At 55.9% G+C, this 7,561-nt stretch overlaps 1 long non-coding RNA gene across 1 annotated transcript in view; it reads right to left on the reverse strand.

Annotated features, from left to right (window-relative positions):
* LOC105544284 overlaps positions 1 to 317 on the reverse strand; it is a 23,977-nt gene extending 23,660 nt beyond the window's left edge. Inside the window, exon 1 of the long non-coding RNA XR_001006743.1 lies at positions 237 to 317. This is a non-coding gene — a long non-coding RNA (uncharacterized LOC105544284). The remainder of the gene's footprint in view (positions 1 to 236) is intronic.
* Positions 318 to 7,561: the final 7,244 nt, after the last annotated feature.

The following is a 7,561-nucleotide window of genomic DNA, read 5'->3' on the forward strand; positions in this document are numbered from 1 at the left end:
CGCCCTTCCCCAAGAATCTGGGCCCCGCCCCCTCCCTGCCGTGCCGCTGGGAATGGGGTGTACGGGGGCGCGACCCCCTCCCTGCCCGGAGTCAGACAAAGAATACTTCCCGGCCCAGACTTTCCTGAGCTGGGAAGGGACGTGGCTCCCCCCAACTCTAGTCGGTACTGGACTCCCCAGGACGCGCCGGAGGCAGATGAATGTGGGGGCAAGAGAGCGGGGGATCGCGGTCCTACCCGCCGCGTCGTCTGTGGTGAAGAGGGGACTTGTCTTGCTGAGGTCGCACCTCGGAAGTGCCAGGGCCGGTCAGCCCCTTTCTCATTGCTCAGTCAGCTCGGGGATAGAGCGGAAAACTTCTTGGGGACTTGAGAGCGTCTGGAAATGGCCCCTGTGATTTGTGCGCCGGAGGTGGAGGGTGGGGAAACGATCTGGCTGACACCTCTACTCACCCGCTGTGGAGAGAAAGAGCTCCCGCTTCACCACGTAGGGGGAGAAGAGGGTAGCCGCGGGGGGCCCGGAGGCCACCAGGGAAGGAGCCCGGAGTGACCGAATAGGACCTCCCCTCCCAACTGAGGAGTCAGGTATCTCCCCTGGACAACCTCAGCACCTCTCTGGCCGGCGGCGCTTCAGCCTCGGGCTCCCCATCCACGCCAAACAAACTTCCTTGGGCTGCATTAGAGCCAAGCCAGTGGCGCTAGAATGCGACCTGGGGTCCCTACCGCCCGCGTAAAGGACCGCGTAATTTCGCGGGATGCGGATTTTGAGGCAGAGGCCCAGACAGCGGCGGATTCCCTCTGTCCCCCAATTGGGGCAACCTCGTGAACACACCTGCGTCCCACCCCGATCCTAGGTTAAGGGGAAAGGATATGGGAACCCTGAGTCCAGAGCGCGCCCCGCTCTTCCCTTTGCTCCCCGGCTTCCCTGGCCAGCCCCCTCCCGGCTGGTTTCCTCGCTCACTCGGCGCCTGGCGTTTCGGGCGTCCGGAGATCACCGCGTGTCTAGCACCCCAACGCCTAGTCTCCCCGGAGGTTGACGGCGGCGTCTGGAGCCGGGGATAGGGGGTGGGGAGTCCGGAGAAGCAAACCCGAGTCTGAAGTTGCCATTCGGGTGGCTCCTGAGAAAGCCCGGGAGCATTTTGGCCAATGCGGGTTTTTACCTGAACTTCAGCATCTTCACCCCGGTTTTGCAGGGCAGCCTAGATTCGTCCCAGCACGCACTGTGTCGGGTCTGGGATTGAGGGTTAGGGCAGCCCACACAACTTGAGGGGCAGTTGGTAGGACTGACCCGAGTGCCTGCAGAAAGAAAGAGCAGCGGGATTGTCGTGTGGCCTGTAGCTGCGGAAAGGTCTGTGCCGGTCCCACCGCCGAACCCAGAAGCTCACTTTCCTCAGATAACCAGGGCTGAACGGCCCCTCTGACCGCCATGCCCTGCGGGCACCGGGCATTTTGAGCTCCCCTCCGCTCCCCCCGTGAACCAGCCGGTAGGTGCAGGGGCCGAAGGCCGGGCCCAGTGGACCCAGCCGCCTGAAGGGGAGCCACGGCCTCAGAAAACCTCTGCCCGCCCCCGCGGAAAACCGCTGTAGGGAAGTCTGAAGGCCTTTTTTTTTTTTTTTTTTTCAACTTGAGAAACTTTTGCCTCAGGGTTTTGGGGCTCTGTTACCTGGTGGCTGGAGGGAGGATACTGAGGCTCTGCTCTTGGTACCTGGACAATTGTTGGCTCCCATGGTGCGCTTTCAATCTCAGACTCTCCGAAAACTGAGTTAGGGGAGTCACTCACACTCTAGTCAGTGGGGCAAAGTGGCAAGGGGAAGAGGTGGCTTTGTGGTTGCCCCCTCCCAGCCTCCACACCCAGGGCCAGGGTGAGTGCTGAATCTCTCCTGGGGGACCCTCAGGACCCACTTTATCCTGGCTCCAGCCTTGCTACTAAGTTTGGGAGACCATGGTAACCTCTCCTGGCACTAAGGGCTGGGCGCCTGGGTGGGGTTTTCTGTGCTTCTCCCTGTCCTGGGCAGGTTTCCCAGGAGTTACAGAGTTGGGGAACCCTGAGCCCTGGGGAGAGAAAGACCTGACCCCGGTGCTGGAGAACGCCAGGGCCAGAGCACTTGCAACCGGTACCACTTACAAAGGGACCTGCTCCTGTCCCTTTCTGTGTAGGGACCCTCCTCACACCTGGACACCCCCAGCCCCCTTCCTCTGCCTTTAGAGCCAAAACCTTCGTTTCTGGCTGTAGGCAGGTAGGTCGCTTCTTGCCAGGAATGTGCATATCCTGCCGGGCCCCTACCCCAAACATACCTCTTCCTTGGTGGGAGGGAAGTAGAGGGACTGGGAGAGGAAGTCTTGCTTTTGATTCAGTAATTCCCCCAAATGTTTGCTGAGCCCCTACTCTGCCTGGGCAGGTCCCAGGCTGAGTACTGGGGTACCCAAGCAGTGAAGGCTGGAGTCTGCTCTCTGGATCTCAGATTGTTGGGGTAGGAGAGACAGGTAAGATGTCACATCGGGGAGAGAAGGATGGGAACAGGGTGTCTGTTTCAGAGGAGAGATGTGAGGTGCAAGGGGAGGGAAGGGTCGTCTCCCCAGGAAGCCCTCCCTGCATCTTAACCCTTCCTACCCCACTGCCTTGGCGGTTTTGTGTCTCTCTAGCCACAGTGCAAGCCCCCCAGTCCCATCCTAAGCAGGCACAATGTCTTTACTTTTTGAATAGCCTACACTGTGTGAAATAATAATTTCTTCCATCCAAGAAACTCCTCACAGTTTCCCTTCTTGCAGATCTTACCACGATCCAGCTTCCCCAGACCAAGGCAGGGCAGGTACTATTTTTGACAGGACTCTGAGGCTCCGTTGGCTGGAATGGCCTCCTCAGATTTGGTTCTAGAACTCTGGAACCCAGAGCAAGGAACTGAGGCCTCCCCAGGGCAGAACATGTGTCAGAGTGGAAAAGGCTTTGGGACTTGGCAGTAGAGATGGGACTCTGGGGAACTTAATTAAGCTCTTCGAACCTCAATTTTCTTACATTGTAAAGTAGGTCAATAATACCCACCTTAGAGATTCCGTTTGGGAGTCGAATGAGGAAGCAAATGTCAAGTACCTAGCACGGTGCTGGGCACATGGTAGTACTGATCAAGGGATGACTTTTATTAATAATTTGCTAGCACTGCCAGGCCACACGTCGATTGAATATGGAAATACTGAAGTATTAATCTTCATTTTATGGGTTGGGAAAATGAAGTCCAGAGAGAAGAGGCAACTTGTCCAAGGTTACATGGCTACATGGTAGCAGAGCTGGAACTAAAATACGGGGTCCTCGACTCCCAGTACAACCAGCAGGGCTTGAGCCTATGCTGTAGTGAAGGGAGAAAGGAAGGGATGGGAGGAGCTGCCACTCCTCCCCCTCCTCCACAAGCTTGGCCTAGGCCGCCTGCCTTCTAGTGTGAAGGCCACCTTTCTCTTTTCCCTTTAAGCGGGGAGGGGGACTATAGGTTCAGAATCTGGTGTTTCCACCTGCACACAACCCTGGAGCATTCCCCATTCCCCAGGCACTCCTGAGGTTCTTGTGAGAGACACATAAATGGGAGAGAGAATTCCCTAGAACGCGAAGAGGAAAAATGACTGATAACCCCTCTCTCCAGAAAGGGAGATTTTTAGGGGTTGGAAACCCTAGCCTACACGTCCTTATGGAAGATTTTGGCAGCAAGTCTCAGACCAATTTGGGAGCTATCACTGAATGGATCATCTCAAAGAAGCAAAAGGAAACTCCCCTTGAGCCTGAAGTTATTGGCTCCCTTCAGCGTTGCCTCCCAGGATTCTCTGTGGAAATACACACCTTCAGCCCACTGCCAGTTCCACCAAGCCGGGATCACAGCAGGAACCCTCTTTCCTCCAAATTCTGCCACTTCGGATGCTATGATCTTGTGAGATGTTGCTCCTGGGCCCTTGCAGAGCCTGGACGCAGGGCACACCTGCCTGAGCTAGAAAACAAGAGCTCCTGGCACAAAAGGTACACATCTGGACAGGGCTGCAGGTGTTGGGCCGTGGAGTCAGTGTTGCTGTGGTGTGTCGCCCGGGCTGGGCAGGCCTGGGCCTGGCGAATGCCCTCCTTGCCTTGATCCTGGTCCCAGGATCCCTCCTGAGACCAGGGTGTTTTCCCGACTGTCCCTCTGGCACAGCCCTGCACCTTCCTTTCCCGTCTGGACGGTAGCCATACAACCGCCTGTGCCCTGAATCCCAGCTGCTCTGCCCACCTCCCTGGGCCCCATCCTCTGGCCAACTGGAGCCTCCACAGCCAGACCTGATGGTGGGTGGAGCCAGTTGATAGTGCAAGATAGAGGTAAATGGTGTTTCCTTTCCTGCTGCAGTTCTGATGGTCTGTGACCCAGGCTACCATGTAAATGGAAAGTGGGGCGACATGGTGGGTTTTTCTCAGACTAACAGTATGTAGACTAGAGACCATTAGGCATTTGTTAAGGTAGTCAGGACTGGTGGGAGCAGAAGTTAACTAGCAGGAAAGGGGTGGCAAAATGCTGGCGACTTGAAGGCGAGGTGGCTTAGAGAATGGAGTCAGGGACTCGGTAGTTGTATCCATCCTACGAACACTGTGGAGAACACTGTGGAGTGCCTACTGTGTGCTGGAGGCCAGGGTGGTGAAGGGCACAGCGCAAGGGACCCAGAGAAGGGGTGACTCGCGTGCAACTTGGAAAATCAGAAATGGAGCAAAGGGTGGAGCACAGATCTGTGGGCACTGGCCACCGGAGCCGGCGTGGGTCCTGAAACCCCCAGCTGAGACAGGACATGTCTGCCGCCCAGAGGGCCCTTAGGAGGGCCTCCCTGTGTGAAATGAAACCGGGCGGTGGGGAGGCAGAGGGTGGGAGGTTGAGGTGGTTTCCGTTCTCATCTCCTCAGCGGAGCTTCCTTGGATTCCATTCCCGGCTGGCTTTACTTTTCTAGGAGAACATTTCTGTGGAGACTCAGGCCTAAAGAAGTTGCTCCAAAAGAGGGTGGCGGTGTACTTCCTCCTTTCCTTCGGGGTTCCCCTGCAGGTGCACATCCGCATCCTGGAAGGAAGGGGTGCACTGGGGCAAGTTTTGGGGAGATATGAAACGTTAGGATTTGTGGGAGACCCAGCGAGGGGCTGCAGCTGTGAGCACTCGGAGCAAAGCGCCAGGCTTTTTGAGGCTGCGTCTCTGGATGGGAGCTGGAGAAGCTGGACAGTCAGGCCATGCAGAGGGTGTAGAGTTGGTGCACTGAGAGAATCCCTCCTTCAGGAAGCCTCTGAGCTTTCTTTCCCAGAGAGCCAGAGCTACCTGTTCCCCCTCCCCAGCTGAGCACTCGCTTTGGATTGTTCCCCCAGTGAGCTTTTACCTTTTTAACTGAGCGCATCAGTTCCGGTTGCTGGAAGCTTCTGCATGTCTGAGACCTGAGCACAGTGATGTAACACAAGGGCTTTTCGGCACTCACCAGACACAGAGAAAATAACTGCAGCTGGGCCAGCTCGGGCCGGCAGCTGGGGATCCGGAAACACTGGAAGAGGGGATGGCTCAGGCAGCATGGCAGTTTTTAGCCACAGAGAGGGCTGCCCACCCATTGTGGTCAGAGATGATTTCGTGGGTCTGGGCCTAAATGGTCTGGACCCACACGGGTACATCGTGAGGGGCCCTGGTAAGCCCACTGCTGCCGACTTCCTAACTCACTCTTCGGCCTTAGGCATGACCCGTCTTCTCTCTGGGCCTCAGTTTTCCTAACTGTACAGTGGGTGAAGAGGGTGCCTGCAGCCCCACGTCCTCGGGCTCACCATCCTGAAGTTGTGGGTTGGGAGCCAGGCAAGAAGAGACCTGAAGGTCTCAATGCACACCCTCTTTGTTCCAAGGGCGTCAGGAGCCTACTGCTTCCATGGGTCCTTCCTGAAAGGGGAGCTGTGGAGCTCGGGGCAGGGGACACCACGACCCTTGCAAGTCTCCTCCTTCCCAATTAGGCAGTGGAGCCTGATTAAAAGGGGTGCTGCCTGCCCCCTCCCGCCCGATCCCCATCGACGAGGTTTCCCTTCATCAGAATCTCACATCCTCCAGAAATTAATTTGATGCCTCATGTTATCAATTAATTGAATCTCGTTGGGAGAGAGCTCCGCGAGGCGAGGCGGGCTTCAGCTTGGCCCTTGTGCGCCGCCGTCCCCCCTCCCCCTCACACCAGGGCAGCCTTCCCCTCCCCCATTCCTTTTCTTCCGCCTTTCTTTTAATTGCACTTATTTTCTAAAATAAAACCACTGCTCTGCGCCTCTTTGCCCAGTTTGGCTTGGATGGATACCCATGGACTGGATACTGGCTGGGATTTGCCCTTTCTGGGGTGGGGGCAGGAGGACTTCCCCTCCCCTGGACCCTGTCTGATCTCTCCTTAAGTAAACAGAATCTCACCCTTTGGGAATTTGGCCGAGATCCTGTGGGCTCCAGGGGCTACTGGTGAGAAACTTAGAGAGCAGGACTAGGGGAGGGAGGAAGAGCTGGGAACAGACTCCACCCTAGTTGGGAACAGGGGAGGTATAGAAGGACCAAGCTAGGGACCTTTTAACCCTCAGGATTTTGCCATTCAGAAACTGTTAACCCTGCCAGAGCTGATCCATTAAATGCAGGGCAGAGGGCACAGGTGTGTGGTACCTCCAAGCCTCCCAACAGTCAGGTCAGGTATCTGCAGGAACAAGCCCTCAGCATTTTCAAGGACACTTGGAAGCCCTTGGTCTGCTCCCTGCATGGAAGATGGGGGACAAAAGTTCTAACAGGACATCCCTATTAGGAAACCTGGGAGGGCGTTGTGGCAGATAGAGCTAGGTAGTCACCAGGCCCTGACTGAGGAACTGTGTTTTGCAGTTTCACATACCTCCTTGTTCTTATCCCCACAACAACCCTGAAAGATTCTCCAAGCAGTGGTAATGATCACCCTCATTTGATAGGTGAAGGACCTGGGCCCAGAGAGGTTACCTGACTTGCCCTGAGTCACAGTTAACTGGAACTTGCATTTCTGAAATGCTGGCCGTAAGGGCTGAGGTCACAAATGGACTAACTTCATCCCTGCTGAATTTTATTGACCCATACACAGTTCATTACAATGGTAAATTTCACATAAATATCCCCACTTCAGCTCCTTTTGAAAAACCCAAGCCCTGTCAACACTGAACCTGCATTTCTGTGTAGAAAGGATGGACTGGGATTGAGTGACACCTGCCTCCTTGTGCCCTCCTCACCTGGCCTCCTAAGTGACCAGCCTAGCCCCTGAGGGCATTTTGGTTAGCAGTTTTGATGTGGAGATTCACCTGTCCCCAGTATTCCTCAAGGAAAATCTAGTGGGGGACAGTGTCTGAAAGACTCTGCAGGGTCTGGCCAGGCACGGTGGCTCACGCCTGTAATCCCAGCACTTTGGGAGGCCGAGGCAGGTGAATCACCTGAGATCAGTGGTTCAAGACCATCCTGGCCAACAAGGTGAAACCCCGTCTCTACTAAAAATACAAAAGTTAGCCGGGCGTGGTGGCAGGCACCTGTAGTCCCAGCTACTCAGGAGGCTGAGGCAGGAGAATTGCTTGA

Source organism: Mandrillus leucophaeus, unplaced genomic scaffold (assembly GCF_000951045.1).
Source record: "Mandrillus leucophaeus isolate KB7577 unplaced genomic scaffold, Mleu.le_1.0 Scaffold3, whole genome shotgun sequence".
Lineage (NCBI taxonomy): Eukaryota > Metazoa > Chordata > Mammalia > Primates > Cercopithecidae > Mandrillus > Mandrillus leucophaeus.